The 24,942-nt window shown below is 43.5% G+C and overlaps 1 long non-coding RNA gene across 1 annotated transcript; it reads left to right on the top strand.

The window, feature by feature from the left end:
- The first annotated feature begins 297 nt into the window (after window positions 1–297).
- Window positions 298–24,606, top strand: LOC116573440. Its single transcript, XR_004278791.1, has 3 exons — window positions 298–361; window positions 5,974–6,108; window positions 24,442–24,606. It is a non-coding gene; the product is annotated as an uncharacterized LOC116573440 (long non-coding RNA).
- Window positions 24,607–24,942: the final 336 nt, after the last annotated feature.

Below are 24,942 nucleotides of genomic sequence, written 5' to 3'. Positions count from 1 at the left end.
TCTGCCTACTTGTGATCATTATCTGTCAAGTGGATAAATAAAATCTTAAAAAAAAAATAAAACCCCAAAGCCTAATCCAACCTACTCCAGTATCACCTCATCTTAACTTACACCTTAATTACAGCTGCAAAGACCTATTTCCAAATAAGGGCCCATTCCCAGGTATCATGGGTGAGGACACAGGCATATCTTTTTGGGAGACACACTTCAACCCATAATTGTTAAGAATGCTCCTTTTCCCTCTAAGGGTCGTGTGAGATTGTATGAGTGGAATCACTTAACATTTTCTTGTTTCAGGATATCCAGCTGAAGAAAAGCAGCCCAACAGGCATCCCTGTGGTTTTCTTCCCTCTGTGTTCAGGTAAGTGTAATAAGCATAAGTGGGAGGATCTTTAAAGCCACACTCTCCAGCATCGCCCCTGCTATCCTCCGAATGAATCCTAGGAAAGAGCTTGGGTCTGAGGACTCTGCAAATGGTGTTTCTTGCCACACGATGACAGATGCCACAACTGACATCATTTTGTCCCAATGCTATTTGGGTCCACACACTTACAGCTACTTTCTGGATCAGGCCTAAGCAACCCCTTCTGCTGTTTTCACTGGGGGAAAAGTGTGCAAAGGTAATTTGAGGGCTTTTTTCCCCCGCATGAATGTTGTCTTGGAGAGAGCAGGAGGGCAAGTGATTTGAACTACAACATCCATCTTGGAACTGTTCACTTCTCTTGATTCCATCAGCTCCAACTGCCGTCACTCACTCAGCTTTGTCCATTCCTTTTTTTTTTTTTAAAGATTTATTTTATTTGGAGGGGGGCAGTGGGGAAGGGCAGAAGGAGAGGGAGAGAGGAGGAACACAAGCAGACCCCATGCTGAGTGTGGAACTCTACACAGGGCTTGGTCTCATGACCCTGAGATCAGATGTGAGCTGAAAGCAAGAGTTGGATGCTCCTCCAACTGTGCCACCCAGGCGTCCCCATCCATTCCTCACATGTGCTCAGATGAATTCCTTAAAAGCCTCAATCAAATCATGTCATTTTCTTGTTTAAATTTTCTATGATCCTTTTCTCTGTCCTTTGCATTTAAATGAATCCGCAAGGCGTGGTCTATCTGACTATTTTCAACATTTTTAAGGACATCTTGGAATCAGCCAATTCTTTTGGCCTACTTGGGTTATGCACCTGACCCTATGGCCAGGACAGATGTGACCCTCTGATAACCAGATCTCTAGGATAGGGAAGGGGTCAGTGCCATCCAGATCACATGCACTCCCGCAGGGGAGTCCTGAGAACCTGAAGAAGATCGGTGAGCCATTGCTGGAAGAAAGGATGCCAGCAGGCTGTAAAGACAAATGTCAACCCCATGATGAGGGGCCAGCATGTGTCGTTCTCTGCCAGCCATCTGGCAGAACTGGACAAATGTAGTAGCCTCAGGTCTGTGGGGAGGTGGTTGGGCAGAAAAGACATGAGGCAAGTGTTTACTTAAGAGTAAACCACAAGGAAGATGTGGGAATAAGGAAGACAGGAAAATGAAGAGAAAAACAAAAACAAAAACAAAAACAAAATGAGCATTCAAAGCCCAGGGAAGGATGCTACTCCCATTTTCTGGAGCATGTACAGTCCGAGTTCTAGAAAGGCACATTGCTTCTTGCTCTAGATCTCATCCAGGGTTGCGATCAGATGGGATGTGAGAGCTGCAGTGCAGGAACCAGGTGGGTAGGAACTTCCTGCCTTTCTTCTTGGCTCTTTGTATTCACTTCCTGGGGAGTGGTGGGAGAGAGCCAGCCTGTTCTTTGGGTCGCCCTAGCCCAGAGAGGACTCCAGCACACACACTCCAGAGAGAGCATCACCCGTCTGACTGGAGATGGCGAGCAGTGATCTGACTGCTCATCAGGCGGGGCGGTGAGGGTGGGAGGCCAGCCCGAGCTGCCGACACTAGAAACCCCACCATTCCTGGCTGGAGACGCTTCCGTTGGTATAGCAGCTTTGCTCAAAGCCATGTGTCTTCCTTCTGCAGCTCTGGTTTTCAGTTCTAGAGTTCTTTGTCATAATATGTTTACACTTGCAGGGTCAAAGGCTGAGTAAATATTTTGTGAGGCAGATTTGTATCTTAGGGAAGCTGAATATGCATGGGATAATGCTTTTGAGTTGGCAGTGGGGCCTTTGGTGAGGAAATCAGTGAGATTTCTACCCACAGAACAGCCTGTGAAGGTTCGTTCGGGAAAGGGCTCCCAGCTCCACTCTGAAGGTGGCCGTGAAACCACATGCTCTCCGATGTCAGAACCGGAGACAGCCCCAGAACCAGCCACATGTGTCTGCCTCATGCCTCCTTGCTGCCGTCTCCCTACTCCTGAAATGAGACAGCCCATGTGACCTGTGGGAAAGAACTGCCAGGTGGCCACGCTCAGCACAGGGTCCCGTCCAGAAAACACATCCGTGTGACACCCACAAAGCATTGAAAATCCATCTAAATTGTTACCAAAATCATTCCAAGAGAAATAGAGACATGCGCCAAGTTCACAGCAAAATGTCCCCAAATAGCACTCCATTCTTCCAAACCTCTCGGAGTCTCAGTTTTCTCATCTGAAGAGTCTGGAAAATAATTTTGTCCACTTTGCAGGGTTTTGGGAGGGCATCAGCTGCAACAGTACCTCAAAAGGGCTGGGCATGGTGCTTAGCTCATATTAAGCTCCCATTCTGGGTATTGCAAGAATGCCAGGATCTCATAAAGTTCGCTTGGGCCTGAGAATGAGCCTTGTGGATACAGCAACACATTGATCCACTCATGGACTCAGAACACTAGCCATTTGCCCACTGACTTCCTTAGAGGACACAGCCTCCTTTATCAATGAGTCTGGACACAGTCCGAGTCCCAAAGGAAAGATGTTTGCAGAGAGTTAGCTGGAGAGGGGCAGGCTTGGGGGGGGGGTCCCTCTGCTTATCGCTTTCTACTTGGGGTGTTTAGGACAATGGCCATCTCCAGCTAGAACCAAAACCTTTGATGGAAGGTGCAGCATGATTGGGAAAAGTCAGGAATTTCCAAGAAACCATCAAGAAGGTTCTGGTAACTGTTATAAAAGAATCACATTATTAATTAGGGCTCTCTCAACACCAGTCCCAGCCTCCTTCCCCTTTCCTCCCTCTATTAGAAAGGCAGGAAAATGAAAAACTCACCTTCCTTGGCTCCAAGCTAGGAGTGGCCATGTGACATGGTCCAGCCAATCAAATGGAAGTGATCAAGCCCTAGGGATTTCCAGGAAGACTTCTCTTCCTCCTCCTTCCCCTCAGAAATGCAGATGTGATAACTCAAGCTACAATGAGTTCCTGAGGGTAATTCATGAGAATCACAGAGACTTCAATCCTGACATTGTAGAAGGAGTTGAATGTACACCATGAGAAGTCTACTGTACTTCTTGTACAAGAAAAAAAAAAAAAGAAAAGAAACCTCTTACATGCTTAAGGCATGTATCAGTTGGGTATAGTCTATGATTCCATAACAAAGAAATGCTAGAAATCAGTAGCTCAAACCAGATACTTCATTCTCTCTCCAGTGGAGCAGGTCAGAGGTGATAGGTGCAGGGCAGGCAGGCTTCTCTGTTCCATGAATTCGCCCAAGGTTCTGGCATGTTTTTGGTTGGGCTTTACCATCTCCCAGAATGTTACTCTCTATGACATATTCCAGGTTGGCTCAATAGACCCATGCTTGCATTTCAAGCCCTTGAAGGGGGCTGGAGGCCAATTAGTTGCCGTTGTAAGGGGTATGACCCAGGAGCTGTGGAAGTCACTACTGCTCACATCCCATTGGCCAGACTTTAGTCACGTGGCCTTGCCTAGCTGCAAGGGAAGCTGGTAAGTATCGTCTGTGGCTGGGTAAATCTATGAGGGGGCAGGGAGTGATTTTATTATTAAAAGGAAGAATGAATAATGGATATTTGGTGACTGTTAGTTGGTGATGGTATTTTTTATTTTACCTAAATGTATTCTCTAATGAAAACATTAACAACAATAATAAAATCATTATATGTATTAAGCTCTTATTATACAGTAGGTCCTATTCTAAATGCTTAAGGTTTAATGTTCCATTTATTCATAATTTAAAAAAAGATTTTATTTATTTATTTGACAGAGAGAGACACACAGAGACAGGGAACACAAGAAGGGGGAGTGGGAGAGGCAGAAGCAGACTTCCCACCGAGCAGAGAGCCTGATGTGGGGCTCGATCCCAGGACCCTGGGATCATGACCTGAGCCCAACGCAGACGCTTAATAACTGAGCCACCCAGGCACCCCTTATTCATAATTTCTAACATAGAGAGGTTTAGAGGATAATTATTGCAGAATCTTTCTTTAGAGCTAGGTTATTCCTGGAAATCAGAGAAAGGACTTCCAGGTGGTTCGTCATGACCTAAGCTCACTAGAAATTATCCTGGATGTTATGAACACAGAAATCGAGGGTAAAATTATTTCAGAATTGGTTTAATTATAAGGTATGTGAGTCACAAGGGTTCTTCAAGTGGCCTTCTGTCGGGGATCTAGCAGGATCTAGCATGAGGATCCTTATTAAAAAATTATGAAGAATTTCAAGATGGCGAGGGCAGAGTAGTTGAGCCAAGTTCAGGGCCCTTCTAAGTGTGTGGGGCACAGGGTGACTGCTCAGGTCACACAGCCATGAGGCCCAGAGTTAGCAGAGGGGATGCCACCATCCTCAGGACAGACAGTAGACGAGCAAAGACTGTGTGAGCCCTTGGGTAGTGAGATCTGGATTCCAGTGTTGACACTGCCACTTGCCAGGTGTCTGGGATCATCGATGACATGTTCTGAGTGGTGGGGTCATCTGTAAAGTATTAAGGACCAATCGTATTAAGCTCAGTGGGTGGCACGTCATTGCCCTTAGGAATGACAGTTCTATTTTCTTTTTATTCTTTCTGGGTTAACATATTTACTTGCATACTTTGTCCGTCTGGAATGCTATGGAGAACGCCACAGTGTGTAGGATGGGGCGAGACAAGCATGCGATTCTCACTGTGCAGTCACTTTCACGGAGCCATGCTGATACCACAGTACCTCTTCTATGACAGTCCCGGGCCAATGGAAGGGAAAAAATGGCTTCATTCCCGTTGCCAAATTCCCCGCCTCTCCATGCCTTTGGAGTTTCCAAAAATGCTCCCCTGAAAGTAAAAATTCATTTCTCAAATGGCCTGCATCCACTTGGCAGTAGTCTAGTGAAACCATCATGATCCCATGAGGCCCCCGGGTCCTGCAGCAGATGGAAGCAAACAGCTCTGAGCCCCTGGGAAGGGGCAGGCACTCCAGGCAGCACCTCGAGGGAGATTTGTATAATGTGCATCTGTCAGACAGTCATTTGGAGTTTGCAGGTTAGCAAGTGGCACCTGCGTGCCCAGGAAGCCATGCTTGCTCCCAGGAGAGAAGTGGTGGCCTGTGGTCTGGGGAGGCGCTGGGGCAGGAGGGCATGGCCATGCATTTCCAGGCCCTTGGTGAGCTCTCTGCTGGAGCCAGGAATCAGTGGGTATCATGTGGAGGGTTTTGCTTTGTTTTTGTTTTTAGTGAAAATGGTGGCTTTCTATCCTGGTTAAGTGAGGAACATGTTCTATCTATTGTTCTTAAAGCAGTGTTCAGAGGCTGCCGGGCTCCCACCGTCCAGGTAGAGAAGCAGCACAAGCCATGTTCAGTGATCAGTGGTCTTGCCCACTGGACACGATTTAATCAGGGGTTTAATCAGATGCTGATTTCTGAACCAGGCAACATGAACACAACCTCTGCTTATTGGAACAGACAGTGCTTAAAACAACCTGAGAAATGTGTTGATTAGGAGCATGGTAAATAATTAGGAGCTGCTGTGTTTTGGTTTTGTTGTATTTTTTTTTTTTTTAATGGCATGGTGTGAAGAAGTCTCAGAAATGAATAAATCAGAAGGGGTCATGCAGACAATACATTCTTATGTCTCTGATTTCCATTTCCAGCTCTCCAGGTTATGCTGGTGTATTTGGCCTTGGTGTGTGCAAGTGGCATTTGGAGTCCCGGGCTCTGAACACACAAAGAGTGAGTTCGACGATCTCCCAGAGCTCTTTCTCCTACAAAGGGAGGTATACAAGAAGGTCAGTTCTTTTGGTTCAACTGCACAAACAAGTCCAAATGGCTGCATAATCATTCCCACCTCCTCTTGCCCCAGGTATACCCTCCGGGGAATATACAGCAGTCGGCATTACACTTTGAGCTTCGGAGTCTACAAAAGTCAATTGTTCTCTCCAGCCAGTCCTGGAACCCTCCAGTGGTCTGATTAAGTTTTCCTGCTGCTATTTAAATGCCAAGGCAGAGACTCAGCATTTACCAAAAATAAATGTTGAGGTGAAGACTTGACATTTATTTTCCAAGTGAGAGGCCATCTTCCCATCATAGCATCCAGTTTGTTAGATATTCTTTTTATTAGAACAAATGATTCATAGGAGTAAATAAATATAAACCAGCTTATTAAGCTGGCAGGATAACATGACCTCCATTTGCTAGGCTTTTATTAAAAAGGTAGGTTCTGGTTTTTCAGAGGGATTTGAACTTGCTCAGTTATGACTCTCAGAGTAGGGCAAGGTCATGGTCTCGTAGATCATCTGATGCACAAATTTGTTGTATCTCTCCGTCAAGCTTTATTTTGTGAAGGCTGGGGTACGATGATACTCAAGGAAAGTAATAGAAAATGGAATAAAGCACTGGAGTGAGGGACTCAAATCCAAATCAGGATTGTAAGAGCCTCCTTTGAACGGCCCATCACAGTTCACTGGTGGGGTTTTGGAGAATGACTGTGTGAATTAGTATGAGAACCGAATGGTGCTTGGCCTAGACAGTTTGGATCCTCGACAGCATCTTAGTGGTTGTACCACTGCTTGATCCTGTCTTTGTGGATTCATGTGGTCAAACCCACTCTGCCTCTCACCCTTCTTGGTGGTATTTGTTCTACTTACCTCTCTTCTTCCTTACTGTCCACTTAATGCTGTTGACGGGGATGACTGGGATCTGAGGGGTCTGTGATCAGTCTGGTAGAGGACCAGACACCATTCTGCCATAAACCTCAGGGAAAAACTTCTGAGCAAGACTGGTTATGTAATTTGTGGGGTCCAATGAAAAAATGAAAACTGGGACCCTAATTCAAAAATTATTAAGAATTTCAAGATGGTAATAGCAGGACTGTGCATAGGGTCCTTCTGAGCAGAGGACTGTTTGATCGCACAGGTGACATGCCCATGAAACTGGCCTTGCCTCTCAGGCTGGCGAGCATGGGATTAGGTCCCACTGTCTCAATCTTGGCTCCACTTACTGAGAAAGTAGTAGGGAATTGTATATCTCAGAATTGGAAGGGCAGCCTCCCAACCTTCCAGTTCCTACCCAGTAGGAAGGGTATATATAGCCTTGATGGAGTGAATCTATGCTCCAGGAAGGGATAGCTTTCCAGACAGTGCCACATTAAGCTCTGGGGGAAAAGCAGGTGCAGAATGCTGGTCCCAGTGTCTGGTTAAAGTAGACTGTTCAGGGCCTGAAAGGAAAGTTGGTGAAGGACAAAGTTCCCTGCTGGGTCTGCTCCAGCTCTGATGCCCCTGCCTGCTCCTTGATCCCCTCCTCAACCCCAGACACTAATGAATCACTGAAATGGCACTACCAATCAACCTCAGCCAGCCTCTTACCTTCAATATGAAGACAATTCCGACAGTACTCAGGGAACCCAGGAGCAGATACGAGGAGAATGTATCACCTCCATCCCTGCTTATTTGAGACAAATCACAGGCCTGGGAAGACCCGCTTCGAAACAGAAAACCCAACAATAGGGGACTCATGAAATGTGATACGTGGCAGGCAATAATGATGAACATATATTTGAAGAGATGCAGTTTAGATATGAAATCCTTATAAGAATGTAAAAAGTACTTATATGAAAGAGGAGACAATAATGAGACCAAAATAAAAGACATGTTGGCATAGGTAAGACAAAAATTTGTGGAAACACGTAATGCCAAAATAGAATTTAAAATGATGTTATGATCATTTTAGAGTAGGACTGGCACTGTTGACAATTTTTATCAGATGTGGAAATTAGGCTTGAGAAAAACCTCCTGGATGCAGAGGAAAGTTCAAAGAGAAGTTAATCAGAGAAATGATAATTGCTATGGAAATGAGATTACAGAGCTATATGAGTCTAAGTAGAGTTGCTCAGTAAGATAAGAAACATTCAAAGATATAATAGAAGAAAACTGTCCTGAACTGAAGAAAGATCTGAAACCCCAGATTGGAAGAGTACTCTGTGTATAGGTAAAATTAATTAAAAATTGCCAAGACTGAGACTAATATCCATGTCTTGAATTTTCTTGAAGTTTTAAAGCATTCTTGGTTACTTAGAATGGGAAAAAAAAGTCAGGCTGGCTTTGGAATTTTCTGCTATGTTAGATTCCATAAAGCAATGGAACAATATTCCTAGAGGTTTGTGAGTAAAAAGACCTGTGAAGAATTCTGTGGTATCAGTTGAAGCAGACACTTTTTCTGCCCTGCACCAGGTTCTCTCTGGATGCCTAGGATTTCAACTACCTGTGTGGCACCTGTGGTGGCAGTTCCCAGACGTGCTGTCAGCTTTCCACTTCCAGCGATTTTGAGGGCTACCTGCCTCTGGGCTTTTTCCAAGGATGAGGAAGCCAGAAGTGAGAGAGAGTTAATGTTCCTGGGAGCAGCTTGGCCAAATGGAGATGGAACTTGGCAGATGAACACCCTAGCCTCCTACCCTTTGCAGAACAGTTTTGAGACACATTCCCCATGTTCCCTCAGGGGTCCCCATCGAGCCCCAGTTGCCCCACAGTGGTCACCAGCTCAATCATACCTCCCTTATTGTTCGTATTGTTTTTCTTCTTCTGTCTTTCCTTGCTTCCTTCCTGCTGTTCCCTGGGAACGGCTCCCAAGTAAGCTACTCACACCCAAGTCTTCATCTCAGGCTCTCTTTTGGGCAAAACCTACATTAAAGCCTCTACCAAGCTGTTCTTTTTCTATGAAAGCAACAGAAAGAAATTCTCACATATTAAAGGACTCAGAAGATAAACAACTAAGTACTCTTGGTGATAAAATTATATGAACATATATTGTAGCCAATGAGAGATGAGCAAAGGCGAGACCTCATGAATGAGGCAATGTGTGATGAAAATTTGAAAAGGACCAACAGAGAGCATAGAAACCAATTAAGCACGGAATTATCCAAACGACTGTAGTAAATGTGGTCTTAAAGCAATGTAAATATTACAACTCTGGAAAATAAAAGACAGTGAAAAACAACATAATAATAAACACCAAGAAATATTGTCTCTTGATGTTGATTAGTCAAGGTATATAGCATAAAATAGAAATTTTAAAGTCTAAAAGCTACACCACTAAGATTAAAACAATCTTATCTCTTCTACCTCTGGTTCTGAGTCCTCCAGTTCCTCATCCTGTAAACAACTACCTTACTAGATTACTTTGCATCTTTCAAAAATATTCAATACATATTCCAGAAATTCCATACTCCCCTCCTTTTTTTCCGACAAATGGCACTAGAGATCTTTGCTTTTCCCACTTAGTGAATTTTGAATAGTACGTTTTGAAAATCATTTCATTACAACTGCAGAATATTCCTTTGTATGGATGAATCTCAAGTTATTTCTTCAATCTCCCATGATGGGCCTCTAGACTATTGCTAATGTATTGCCATTATAATAGGGCTCCACTGAATAACCTTAGCACAGGTATGGGGTTACCTGTTCCCTTTCCCCTTGGAACTCTCTCCCCTGGAGGTTTCTGTGATACTGTGCTTTTCATCAGTCCTGAGACTTCTCTAGCTGCACCTGTTTCTTTTCCTCTGCTAACTCCCCTTGTTCCCTGAATTTCCCCGGCGTTACTTGGAGCTTGCTCCCGGGATTTCACTTCTCTTTCTACACTTTCTCTCTAGGTAGGCTCATCCATTCCGGGGCTTCAGAACCATCTATATGCTGATGAGTGCCCAAATTTCTACCTTCAATCACACTTCACTTCTGAACTTCAGTGCCTGCATGATACCCTCACTCATTTCTCCCATAGACACTTTAATCTTACACCCCAATAGGACTCTGGAAGTTTCCCTCTAGCCCTTTTCATCTCCCAGTCCTCCCCAAATCATATAGCCATAGCAACATCTTTTTAGTTTCTCAAGCCAAATCCTGGATACAATTCTCCATCTGAAATATATCTACCGTCCTACCATTTTCATCTCGTCAGTGCTACCATTCCTGTAGACTGCCGCCATCTTTCTCATGGTCCATGGCAAAACCCTGGCTGTTCTGTCTCTTTCCACCCCTGCCTCAACAATCTGCTCCCCATTCAGCAGCCAGGGGACTTTGAAGGTTGTAAGTCAGACTTCTGTCTCTGTGTTATGGCAGTTGTCACACTGTAATGTAATGAGTTGTTTTTGGGTTTGACCCTCTGCGAGATGAGGGTTCCTCTTGAGACACAACTTATCATTGACTCTCCAGCTATTAGAACACTGGGTCTATCTATTAAAGTAGGAAATCCACATGGAACTGAGTTTCCAAGTTACAAAGAGGAGCACATTTAAGTTAGGTGAAGAAGACATTTTCTGAATCACTCCTGAAACATGAAGGGTCTGCTAGGGCAAATATTGGGTACCTTAACCTATGTCCCATCTCAACTGCCTTTCCTCTTCTCTCATTCTTTGACCTTTAGGTGACTTGAGAGAGTGCTTTAAGTGAAGCAAAGATCTCTTTCTGGGCTACCATGTTTCTGAGTCTTTGGAAAGGTCCCCTGTCAGTGTGCACAGAATGCTTAACAATGAAACAAGAGTCCTGCTAGACTTTCAAGATTTTGTGTTATTGTTGTATTTGTGAACAATAATGATTATCATGATCCATTCCTCTGTATAGACATTTTAAATACTGGTTAAGCAGCTGAGAATTAATTTGTTGGTAATGAACATTTTCAACTTCATTAGATACTCAGAAGCCTACTACATTATCATTATCTGGATGCTAGATTTTAATTGCATGCGCCTGGTCCCTCAATAATTAACACATTGTATATCCCACCTAATTCGCAAACTAATTGTCATTTCTTAGATCTTAATATTACTTGCTAATTTTGCCAAGGATAAAAAAAAATCTGACTGTCAAAACTCCAGAGAAAATGACATTGTACAGGCACAATAGTGACAAAACAAGTTAATTTATTGCAAAGTCACCGAGAGAAGGAGTTTTTAATTGCATATTTGTTACCTTCATAAAAGACATAAATGGCTTTTTAGTTACATATTTGCTTATTTCCTACATATTAAAAAAGTGTTAACAAGCCTGATTAAAATTAATTGCAAGGTCCAAGATCTGAGCGGAGATACTACCATCAGCAAACTTCTAATTGAAGCCGAAAGAAGAAGAACGCGAGGAGATGCTGGGTGGAACGGGGATTGGAGCAGATGTTTGACTGTGGAGATGGAAAATAATTAAATGACCTGCCAAGACAAAGAGAACCTAAAGAGAAAAATCAAACTTGATAATAAATAGGAAAAACTTATCCCAACCATATTAACCATCAGGAACAGTGATTTGCTTCTAAAGGCTCAAGATGGAACCATAACCAATATTCTCAGACAACTTTAAAAGAAGCCCACTCTGTGATGATTGTCTGGAAAGCTGTAATTGTGAAAAGGCTTCTCACGTCACACAATCACTTGGCAACTTTCCAAATCAATGTTGATTCCTTCTATAAGCAGCAGGTTCTATATGAGTTTCTATTGACAAAACATGGCCTCTTTGATGACCTGAGACTGCCATATGTTTTAGAGATACAGGCAGATGGGAAGTACTCTAAGCTTTTATTTTCATGGTTGGTTGTTGGTGGTGGTGTTTTGGTTATTTCTAATAAGAAAGAATACCATCATTCCTGACGTGACATTTCCCTAGTACTGTTTACATCCAAATGTCCTTCAATCCTGTCACTATGCACACAAAGGGAAGACTTTTTAAGCATTAACACATTAGCTGTGTCTCCGAAAATGAGAAGCATCTTTCCTTGGTAATGACAGATAACAGAATATGTCTTCTGAAACAGGGTTTCCCCAGGAAAAGGGTTTTATAAGAAGAAAAATGGCCATGTATAGATATACCATGTGTAGAAGGATATGTAGATGCCCATATGTCCCATAAATCACTTACGCTGTTCACTTGTTCGACTTGGCTGTTGTGGTACATTTGAACCAACATGGCTTTTCGTTGTTTCAGCAAAAAATTAGAGGAGTCATCCATCCTGTTTATAGACATTTTTTTTCTAGAAGATTATTCATTGATTGGAAATCCTCTTATCCAAAGCAATGAACAATGGCTATCTGTCAGTTCATTGAAAAAGTTGGCTAAAGTAGGGAATGGTTAAAGATGACATGAGGATTATACTCAAAATATTTTATTTTTACTTAAGACTTATATATGTGCATTAATTTACTAATATTTTCACACGAGGCTTTTTCTGAGACTGTGGGCTTGTTGATTGCATTCCATATTGGCTTTCTCACATTCAACAAATCCATAAGGCATAGCCTATCATTTTGGGAGTTAATTTCTTTAAACTTCCATATTGGCTTTCTCACATTCAGCAAATCCATAAGGCATAGCCTATCATTTCGGGAGTTAATTTCTTTAAACTTCAGCAAGAATTTCAAAGTAATTGTGAAGTAATTTAAGTGCAAGATTATTCTAGATTTAATTTTTGCCCATCTTGTAGAGTTTTCTCTTCCGTAACTAATAGAACATTAAAAAGATGCCTCACCCTTCTCCAGCCTTTTCAAAGGCTACTAGATTTAATTCAGCAGTCATTCTACTTGCCTGGGGCATTTGCTAAAGCTTATACAGATGTGTAAGCAAGCTTCTAGTTTAACAGATAAATTTGGAAATAAGTAGTGGGAGTTGATGTTCTGTAAAAAAGTATATCTTGGTGACAGAATACTATAAAGATATCAAAACATTTCTGTAACATATTTAATGACCCAGAAAATAGTTCATGATATTTTAAGTGAAAAAGCAGTTTACAACACAAGTCTAATATTACCCCATGTTTGCAAAATAAGAAAATGTGTATGTGCAGAAGATTCTATATTAGGTTACTAAAAATAAACTGAAATATCAACAGAGTTTATCTCTGAATAGTGGAATTAAAGGCAATATTTATTTTCTTTATGCTTTTCTGTAATTTCAAAATTCATCTATATTGAATAAGCATTCCTTCTGTCTTATAAAGGATACATTTTAGTTCTACGCTAAAAAGCAGATGAGTGTCATTTCTGGTAAGTCTTTTAAGGAGCCTCTATCCAAGGTATTCTGCTGGTCTTTGCACCTTTCTAAAGGGACAGTCTGAGGAAGTGACAAATCCATTAAGGGAAGCGATACCCCCTGTGAACTGGCAGCAACTTTAGAAGTTGAATTCCTAGCCAGAGCTCATGCGCCTCAGTCTTAAATTCTCTCTTGGTGCCAAAGACAGAGACATGGTTGATGGATTTCCAGGACCTATTGTTTGGAACACTTAGTGATTCAAGGCAGAGAACCAGTTCTTTTTTAGCCTAGGTAAAATCTTTGACTTTTGAGAGGGAAATTTAGGACCCATCCCACTTCATTCCAGGTACCAAAGGGAGGAATGTATTCTATAGAATTAAACTATGACAGCTTTCCTACAACATTCAAATTTACAGAACAAAAAATAAATGTGTGAAACTCATGGCTATTTGGAAGTCCCAATTTTGATTAGAAAATTTTAGAAGACTGAGACCCAAATGTGTTTCTCCAGTGTTGGGCAGTGTGCCCTGAAAAGGGCATTCCCGCGCCCTGGGTCCAAAGCGTAACCTGAGAATTTCTTCCTGGAGATTTTGCCAAGGTGTGTCAAAAGTTCTAAAATGTAATTTATTTTGATTCCATAACTCTACTCTCGTTGCTTCCATAGGATACATATCTTATGGAAATAATCAGGAAGGTACAGCATTAAGAATGTTCATGGCAAAGCTATTTATATCAGTGGAAAATGAAAGATAAGTCAAATGCTCAACAACAGAAGATTTAGTTAAACAAAGGATACACCCACAAATGCACATGGTTAATTTACCAATAATCAAGCTTCAGAAGAATATTTTATAACATGGGAAAAATCTCAGATTATATCAGGTTATAAAATACCCACTGATTGAGATTTTGTAAAAGAAGAAATGTAGGTAAGCCTATAGAAAAATATTGGAGTATGCTCCAGTGTTAACCCTTCGTTCTTTAGTAAAATTATGAGTCATTTCCTAAAGACTTAATTAATTTAATTTAAAAAATGACATTCTAACATAATAAAAGGTATTTAGTCGAAGCTAGGACTCTTCCCAGCCTTATACCCCAGACTGCTACAACCCTTCCCAGTTTCTTCTGGTTCCTTCTAGAGACATTCTATACTTATTACGGTAGATTTGTATTTTCTTCATCATACTTTCATGTATTTTCCAAATCAAAAAGTAAAACATATTTCAACAGTGTATTTCACTTAGTTATTCTAAACCTCTACCAGCAATTTCCACCAGATCTTGAATTACTGTTATATCACATCAAGGATACGATGGCACAGAAGTTATTCAACTTAATTCCACTTAATTTCCATTTCTATCGTGGAATGAAAAACAGCTTCTTACAATTTTACTTAAATAACCAGTTTTGATACTGTTCTATTAGCCCTTCTAATAGCATGAAGGCCCCGAAATTAAATTGTTCCACTTCCTTCTCTGTAATTATATACAATTAAAATGGTTACAGACCCTAAAGTTTTCTTCCAAGCTCCAGACCCTTCAACTGTCATTTTTTATTATCTTGAAGCCCAACACTTCTTAGTAACACTTTGTGTACAGCGAGTTAAGTGAAAGAGGAAGTATTATATTTAACTGATGTGGGTGTTCTTTAATTAGTCTGAATTAGCTTTTGTGATATGGGTACTAATTGTTTTCTTTGAAAAAAATCACCGTAGATGTGTGATTCTTCTATGCCTGTTGCTCTTCAAGAAAATAGTTAATTGCAGAAAACAGGAATGTTACCGTCTTCAAATAAATAATCAGCATTGCATCAGAAGAGTGGCTCTTAATCCAACTTTCTGGCTTGCGAGAACGGGAGACCTGTCGTGTTTGTCATCAGTAGTTTTCTCTGACTTTTGATGTTTGCTTTACATAAGGTATGAGGAATGATCACAGCATGAAGTTGGAGTAACAGGGGCTTCATTTGTTTATTTTTTAATGACTTCTAAAGGCTATACATCAAGATATCTAAAACTATCAGTGAGCGAGGTAAAAAACCAGTCCGCTTGGAACTAGAGAGACAAGGAAGCAAAATTACGGCCATTCTTTCAAGATTACTAGGTTCAGTTTATTACAAAAATGTAAACAGCTTCTACTAGATAGACAGACTTAGTTGTGATTACTACACTCCCCCCCCTCGTTAAGCCACTCTTTTCTGAGATGTGTTTTGAGCATTTATACAGAAGTGTTATCCTAACAATAGCAATGAGTTAAGAGCACTTGGGAATCAAGGTACGGCTGAATCACTAAACTTTAAAGAGACCATTCAACCAATGTTCTCTTTCTTGAATTTGTTCACACCATTTTTTTTTTTTAAAGATTTTTATTTATTTATTTGACAGACAGAGATCACAAGCAGGCAGAGAGGCAGGCAGAGAGAGAGGAGGAAGCAGGCTCCCCGCTGAGCAGAGAGCCTGATGCGGGGCTTGATCTCAGGATCCTGAGATCATGCCCTGAGCCGAAGGCAGAGGCTTTAACCTGGAGCCACCCAGGCACCCCTTCTGATTGTTTTTTAATGAATACAAAGCCTTCTGCAGGATCCTGCCTCCTCCCCCCAAAAGAAGAACCTTAAAAATGATTAAAACTTGATAATCTATTACACACGCTCTTTATTTACTGCATCTTTTTCCATTAGGAAACAGGAGAGCATCTTTGAATCTAGTCAGTTGTGGCATGTACCCGTGTATTATCTGTATTTTTCATCCAAGTGAGCAGGGCTCTGGGTAGAAGAAAAAGCCATGTGGAACACTGGTGAATTATGCATGCCTTTCCCCCCAAAACAGTTCATGTATTTTAGTCGTTAGAGCTCAAAATATCTTCTTGTGCTCGACTTCATCATTTTGGACTTTGGCTCCCACCTCTCCCACAGACGACCCGGCTGCTCTTCCACACATGGTGAGCAGAGGTAAAATACTGTGGGAAGAAAGACAACACACAGTTTAAGTGATAAAAGCATGCCATAAGCCTTTTCCACTAGAAAAATGATTTTACAAACACGCAGGATCACATGTGCTTTATTTTAGCCCCAAATCTTCTTTGAGCACCACTGGCTTATTTCACAGCCACCGAATCAGGTCTTCTACCCTGTACGCATTTCTGGAGGGCCCACAGCTTGCACGGCTCGGGGTTAGAAGAAGAACCGGGGCTGCTGAAGTGGCATCCAGGGTTACAGGTGACAGGTGTGAGATGTTACATCCCTGTGCTGGCCGGGTGGGAGGGGTGCAGCGACAGTCCCTGCTGGGGGCTTCAGGGAAGCCACAGGTGGGCTGATGGGATGGGGAGTAGGGGCAGGACGGGCACTTCAGGCGTGACTTGCACTGAGCCTTGGAGAATGCAGGAGGCCTATAAAGATGGGAAGAAGTAGGAAAGGCCCTGAGGGCAGGGGCAAGGCAGGAGCCAAGACCCAGATGAAGGATCAGCAAGGAAGGCCTGGGTATAGGACATCTGCTTGCTAGCGAGGAGCCCTGTTTTCTCAGATATGAGAATGTCATTATTGAAGAACGCTGGACCATAGGTCTTTGGGGTGGTTTTTAAACAGTGCTGGTAGGTTTGGCCTGTGGGCTCTGATGGGTGCCACTCCTATCAGATGGCGAGCAATGGTGGAAGTCCCCTTTGGGCCCTGGCACAGAGCAAACAACGTGGTCCATGTGGTTCGGCATGGGCCCTCTCCTCCCCAGCCGCTGGACTCCCCAGGCTCAGGCAAGGAGAAGGACTCTTAGCGGAAAGAACAAGATTGGAGGGACAGGCCCCACCCCGGGTTGTGCCCTTTCGATAGCCCTGTTCCTTGTCACTCCTTGGCTTCCCAAAAAATCGCTTCTGGGCACACCAGCTGAGAAGCAGTGATCGGCTCTTTCTTTTCCCTGGTACCGTCGAAATCAAGTTCAATTTTTTTATAAGTTCAATTTTGTTAAAATTGTATTTGCTCTATGTTTTAATGAAGTCATTTGATTTTTCTTTAGATTTATAAATTTGATGATTCTTCCCTAAGCAAGCCATGTAAGTGGACTTCTAGGCCAGGGAACCTTGGGGTTTGGAGTTCTCTGTCTGGTACAGCTCTGATGAGGAGGATAAGGGTAACGACGCGGTAATAATCACGACTCTTCGTTGATCTCTTGCTCCGTGCCAGACGCTGTTTTAAGAAGTCTCTCTATAACTATCTGTATCTATAACTGATATAATATCTGTAACTGATATAACTATCTATAACTGATTAAATGTTCATAGCCACCAGTGAGGCAGTTGCTGTGATCTCCATGATCATGAAGGGAGGCCCAGAGAGGGTAAGCTACTTGGGCAGGGATGCCCAGCTAGTACAGAGTGGAGAGCCAGATAGGACCAGGTGATCTGCTTGCAAGTGCATGCTTTACCACTAGCTGTATGACCTCAGTGTGACCTCGGGCATTAATTTATTCATCCATGGATGGCCTCTTAGGCACAGGATGGGCACCGCAGCTTAACGTCGTTGGAAAACCCAGGCAAGGATTGCAATGGTTCAAACAACAGGGGGATACGAGGAATAGGAGGAATGACCAGCCTCTGGGGTGTGTGAGCCCAGAAACAGGGCATCTGAGCAGACTGTGGACTGGGGAGAAGGAAGTGGTGTCAGGGAACACCTTCCGGGGTGAGAGGTCCTTAAGTATTGGTCAGAGCCGAGGGGAAGAAGGGCATGAGATGCAAGATAAGGAAGTTGTTGCCACCCTCCGAGTCTACAGCTTTTTATTCTTTTTAAGTAAGCTCCATGCCCAGCGGGGAGCCCAACTGGGTCTTGAACTCATGACTCTGAGATCAAGACCTGAGCTGAGCCCAAGAGTCAGATGCCTCACCGACTGAGCCACCCAGGCATCCCTACAGCTTTTTCTTCTCAAAATGCAGGGGATGATTTCAGGGTTGCTATGAAAGTTATAGACATAAAGCATGTCAGTCGCCTGGACTGGCACCTGGCACACAGTAGGCCCTCAGCAAGGGGAAACTCTGATAGCCAGGAAGAGAAGAAGTAAGGAAACTGGTGTAAGGCTCAGATATTACAGGTAGTAGCAGAAGTGGGGACACAGGGGGCATGGGGGGGGTTGCTGGAGTGTTGCCAGGAATGAGTGAGAACCCGGGACAACTGCTGTCCCAGCTGTTTGGGCTTTGAGGCCCATGATCCAGCAAAACCATGAGCCGTTTCATGGAAGTTTCCACCCGTTTTCTCAAAGAGCAGATTGGCAGGCAGAGCCAGCTGAAGGGAAATAAAGGATCCGCGGTGATGTGAGCTAATGTGCTCGGAAAAGGTAATTTACTTACCAAGTCCAGGGCCCTGGGTGAGATTCGTGTAATAGGAGAAAGTTGTCCATCATAAGCAGGCTCCTAGGCAACCCTAATGGCCCTGTGGTTCGTTTTGGCTATGTGCATTTTGGCTGGAATAGAATGGATTTTCCCCTTAATGATTGGAAATTAAAAAAAATAATTAAGAATTTCAGGAATGGGATTGCGTGGTGTGGATCCCACTGCGGACGCTTGAAGTCGTGTGATCTCTGGTGTGTTCCTTACCTCTCTCTGCCTCTATGCCTTGGTCAATGCAGAAAACTGGTGTGAGCTAGTGAAATGGTATTTCCTGCAAGATCCATCTGAGCACCCAGGATGGCCTGCTAAGTGTCGGCTGATGCTCTATTTATGAGTATTATGTAGGGCCAGGCGTTATGTTGTGCACCCAACTTGGGCTGCCTCAAAGTTCTCATTGCAACCTTGGGAGGGAAGGAGATGGAGGACCAGAGAGGTGAAGTGACTTGGCCAAGGTCACACAGGGAAGAAGGGCCTGGACCAAAGTCGTTTTGGCTTCCATTTCACTATCAACAGGCCTTACAGACCCCTGGAAACAGTGCGTTAATGATTTGAACAGAAAACTCAATGGATGCTTAAAAAAAAAAAAAAAACTACTTTTGCATTATTCACTTCTCATTTTAAGTGGCAACAACAGAGTCCGTAGCCTGAAAGGTACTTGTGCGGCATCAGTAAAAATGTGTTCATTTGTCATTTGTAGATTGTTTTATTTTTAGATTAATGAAGATCCAAATTAAACCATCGAAGTGCAATCATCCTGATAGTCCTTATCACGTTTTGCTCATTATCACTTCATTTATATTTATGATGAAGAACAGATGGTACCAATGTCATATTTCAATGTGTATCATACCCAGCTAAGAGGAAATATCTCATATTAGCTGCACTTATCAAAATATTTGTACTTAACAACAACAGAAATCTGAGTTTATGTCCTATCTTGTCACCATGTCGGAGCTACCGTTTGGAAAAGACCATTTAAATTAGATATGCGAGGGAGAGATGCATCATTCATTACTAGTGAATGAATGTGCTGAACTCTGAACAGCAATTATGGGGTAAGGAGAGAATCATTAAGCTTGAATGAAAAACAGCAATTAGAGTCTGTTGTCTTTGTGGCATGCTCAGTTTTTTGTTTTTTGTTTTTTGTTTTTTTAATTGAAGATGCTTGCAGAGAGCACCAAGAAGGAAAAGGGCACAACTGGTGATGGCAAGAGAGAAGTTAGTGACACGGGGCGCCTGGGTGACTCAGTTGGTCAAGCATCTGCCTTTGGCTCAGTTCATGATCCCAGGGTCCTGGGATCCAGTCCCATGTTAGGCTCAGGAGCCTGCTTCTCCCTCTGCTCCTCCCCCTGCTCGTGCCCTCTTTCTCTATCAAATAATTAAGTAAGATCTTTTAAAAAAGAGGTGCTAGTGGGGCGCCTGGGTGGCTCAGTGGGTTAGGCCGCTGCCATCGGGTCATGATCTCGGGGTCCTGGGATCGAGCCCCGCGTCGGGCTCTCTGCTCAGCGGGGAGCCTGCTTCCTCCTCTCTCTCTGCCTGCCTCTCTGCCTGCTTGTGATCTCTCTCTGTCAAATAAATAAATAAAATCTTAAAAAAAAGAGAAGAGGCACTAGTGACAGAAAATGAACATGGTCACCAAGCTTAGAACGTTGCCTCCTTTTATAAATGGTAGCTTGAAGAAGGCCAAGCAAAACTTGCTTTCAGAGATGAATTATAGAGCCTTTTAAAATGCTGCTCTGTTGCATGCTTTGTGTTGCAGAAAGTCTCAGAGGGTTGAGGACATATAAGAGTCCCATGTTCCTGAAAATAACAGTACAATGTATACTTATGAACCATTTGTCTGATGGGGGTTGATCAAGAAGTACTGAGCATCTCTTATGTCCCAGGCATAGGAGGGCTACAAAAAGTCATAAGATAGGCTCTCTGACCTCGAGAAATTTATAGTCCCGTGTGAAAGCCAGACACAATAGCAAAGAAATCCAGTGACAAAAACAATGTGGGTGTACGGTGCCCAAGTGGTCAAAAAGGAAGGGTACCTCCATTTGCGGGAGTCAGGAGGGGTTCCATAAGGAAGGTAATTCTAGAGCAGGGTTCTGAAGGCTGATTAGATGTTCAACAGCTGACTAAGGGCATGGGCACAAAGGATATTCAGTGAGGAAACAGTTTGTTGGAATGGGCAAGAGCTCAGTTTTGGTGTCAGGAAGACAGGTTTTGAATTTCAGTTTTAACTGCTCACTAGTTGTGTGAACTTGGACAAGTCATTTATTGCTCTGTGACACAGCTTCCCTGAGGTCTAAGATTGGGCTGATCACGGTATCTATATCCTAACGGTATTGTTGACTCCTTTGGGACAGTGCCTGGCACAGAGTGTGTGTTCAGCTAATGTCAGCTCTTATTAGCCTGTCAGGCACAGGAGAAGTCATACGCAAAGGCTCAGGGGTGTGAAAGCACGTGAACGCACCTGTCTTTTCCTAGGGCACATACTACTGGCAATTTCTTGTAACTATGTAAACAGAAGGGCCCAGAAAGGGTGAAAAAAGTAAATGACATTATAAAATTTTAATATCTTAAAATGGCATTAAAGCCAACTGCAGTTGATGACGCAATATACCAGCAATTTGTTTAGAAACCAGAAAGAACAGGAATCATGTTTGTTCTGAGCAAGGCTGTTGGAGACTTTCACAGGAGAACAGGCCCCTTTTGTCTCAGGCCCCTTGGCAAAGAGAAGATGCTGTACCCCTCGAAGAACAGGGGCCCTATGGAGCCCCAGGCCAGGTGGCCCTCCCACTCCCAGGCAGGTCTAAGTTCCTTATTGAATGACAGGTACCCATCACACTGGGCTGACCACTCTCCAAAAGGGACTGATGGTTGGTGGGCAAGCTCCCCATGTAAAACCAACAAGAATTTTGCAAAAATCTGGTTTGAGAAAAATATAATATATTTAACGTGAAAAACAAACTTGACAAAAAGATGTATGAAAAAAGGGTGGTAATTTGGTATTCAATCGGGGCACATTTTCAGACACAGGCACATTTTGCTTGTGACTGGATCAGAGACTCATGGTGTGCTCGCCAAGCTGGCTGTCATGTTCCCTGACAGTAAAGTAGCAGTGCCACCCGGGGGGGAAGGCGGAACAGCAGGGCGCCATCTTGGGCCCTCACCCACTCATGGACATTTTAGCGAATGAGCTCTTCTTGTTTCATTTGCTCCTTTACTGAAGCTTCCTCTGCCTTGAGCTCAGCATGAGTACCTGGTGGCTGAGCATGGGGAGGAAAGTGGGAAGGACCCATGTCACACAGGACTACCCTCAGTTTTCCTCCCTCCTCCAACCCAAGCTTCTGTCCCTGAACTCTGTCTCCCTTAGGGCGAGACCTTTCCCAACAGGCTCCCGGTCCCTCATGCACACAGACCCTTGGCAGGCCTGCCTCACAGACCTTCCCAAATGCCCGGACATGCCTGAATCCTACAGAGAGCCCAGCTTCGGCTGCCAAAATGGGACTCCTGTAGCACAGTGGCCCTCCACACTCCAAAAATAACAACTTGACATGGCGGGGGAAATTTGCAGAGCACAGAGGTGGTAAAACTTCAATGACGCATACTTTTAGCACATCACTGCGTGCTCCCGGACAACAGACTCATTTCTGTAGCCTTTTCATTTAGCTTTGAGCCTTTGCTCCCATAACATACTACGGACATGGCAGCCACTCCCAGGAGGACCAAATGGGCTTCCTGGCTCAGAGAAAATGTCCTATAAAGTTCCAAATGAACCTCAATTTCCAAACTCAGATAAACAATACCCCATGAAATGAGTATTTTAAGGTGTCCCACCCAGCCACACGAGGCCTTGAGCTGGGTCACGAGCATAGGCTTTGGATCAGACCAAGTGGTGTTGGCGCTTCTTTGACAACTTACTAGCTGTGTGACCTAGGGAAATTTGCTTATTTTGTCTCAGTTTTCTCATCTGTAAAAGGAGTAAAGTAAAATGTGCTTCTGGGTTTTTATGGATAATTATATGAGCTACCTAAGTGCACAAGGATGTTCCTGAGGTCTGGCACCCAACAAGCTCTGGGGAACAGGAGCTGTGACTGCCCTTCCGGGAGAAGACCCTGTGCTCTGGGTTGGGAGGCGGGCATGTGATGAGGTGGGAAAACCGGATGAGTTTGGGGAGCAGAACAGGGACTCAGAGCATTTCCAGCAGGGGGAACAGCAAAGCAAAGGCATGGGTGAATATGAAGTATTGGGCCAAGATTCTTGTAGAAGATCCCTATCTAGATTTCCTGGGGAATTTTCTAGATCTCAAGGAGGGGGCCAGTTTCAGAAGACTCTCCTTACTTTCCAGCATCTGCTCAGCTTCTGGTTAAGCCCAGGCCAGCTGGAATGCTGAGGGCCAGGTGCGGGTGAAAGGGTAAGCCTCCAGGTGCTGGCCTTGTGTGCTTTGGGCTGGGCCCTGCTGCTGCCATCCATTCTAGCACATTCCTGGGGTGCCGGGGCACCGCGCCATGTTCGAACCCTGTATTCCTTTCATTGCAAACCATCACTCATGCTAACAAGTCATTGACAGGCTAAAATTCAGCTCAGTTCACACTCGCAAGGATTTATCAAGCATCTACTATGTGCTGAACACTGTGCCTTTGACTAGGGTGGGGAGACTTAATTTATTCATGCCTCAGTTTATTCATCTGTTACAGTTTTACTGTCAAAATAGGCCTCAATGGTCTCTAAGGGTTTTTATGCCCCCACCAACCCCCAAGTCTAAACTTAGAGGAACTCCTCAACGAGCTTAGAATTTTGCTGAGAAGGGTCATTTTACTTTTACTATGAGAAAATTTATATAAAACAAGATATTATCAAGTGCATGTGTGGCTAGCTATAGGCTTAACTCTGAGTTCAAAATAGTAGCTGTTCAGTCTTGATCAGCGAGTCTGGCCACAGTAGACATCTGAGTACCTGGCATGGGGTGAGCTTTCCGGATTTAGGGTGTAGAGAACACAACCCCAAATCCAGCCTCAGATCCCAGATAGCTTGGAGTTGTGAGAGGCAATTGGGGGAGAGAACGTTCAGACACCACTTTCCCTCTGAGAGTCTGTGAACCCAGCATTGGCTTGACATGAAATCGTTAGAGGCGAGGGTTTTCTATTTCGGGTCTGATGGGAAGATTTCTATGTTTGGTGACTAATCACAGATGGATTGAGACGATTCGTTCTCATTCAGCTGCTTATGAACAAGCACAATTAGAAGTTGACAGCAAACACGCTTCACAAAAATTATCACATTTAGTGTGATTCCCATAATAAAAACAGGAGCAAACGCAGGAGTCTTTTCAATTTACACAAAGAGCCCTGGGGTCTCTTGACAGTCACTGCCGATGCGATGTTTCTGAGTAAACTTTATTAGGAAAACAGACTGAAAACTCCTGAGGTTTAGTTAAACCTTGGTTTAAAACACACACACACACACACACACACACACCATGCACACACTCACGCCTTATTCTCTTTCTTTAGCCAAAGTGTTTATATAAATACTATGAAGATATTGGAGGAAAGGCGAGGCATGGAGGGTCCTCTTGCCCCTGTATCCTGTGTGCCCAGACATGTGCCAAGTCTGGAAGGTGTTTCCTACACAGAGCTGGCTTCCAATCTCATCATTACCAACACGCATTTGTGTACTGTTGTAACGAGATGCCTTTTACACATCTTATCTGATTGAGTCCTCGAAACAAGACTGAAAGATACAAAACAATTTCTATGTCATTTTACAGGGAAGAACATATTCAGAACGGAGAAAATAACTTGTTCAAAATCACCCTATGAATATGTACTAGGGCAAGCTTGGAACCCCTAGATGGGTCTTGCCTCCATTTTCATGTCCTTGTCTCTTGACACATCAGGGAAGCAAGAAATGGACACGTAAATTATTCATTCTACAAATGTTGAGCAAATATTTATTGAGCATCTATGTTGTGATTGTCCCCTGGTAGGCATGGTGCATGCAGCTGAGTGGTATTTATTTATTGTCTGTCGGCTCAGCCTTCTTTGGGAAATGGCCCCTAACCCAGTTTATAACATTCCTGTTTCCTCTCCTTGATTGGGTCAAGTGTGACTCCATGCACCTGCCACAAAGAGTGGGTTCTGTCCCTGACCAGCCAATGGGAATAAGCTGCACACCCATACCCGCTCACGATTGGTTTAGGCTTGAGCATGTGACTTCAAATGGCCCAATCTGAGTCTGCTGTAGGGCTTTTCCTTAGAATTTTCAGCAA

Source organism: Mustela erminea, chromosome 14, assembly GCF_009829155.1.
Source record: "Mustela erminea isolate mMusErm1 chromosome 14, mMusErm1.Pri, whole genome shotgun sequence".
Taxonomy (NCBI): Eukaryota; Metazoa; Chordata; class Mammalia; order Carnivora; family Mustelidae; genus Mustela; species Mustela erminea.
The sequence above is the reverse complement of the archived record's forward strand: the minus strand, read 5'-3'. Positions and strand labels throughout refer to the sequence as shown.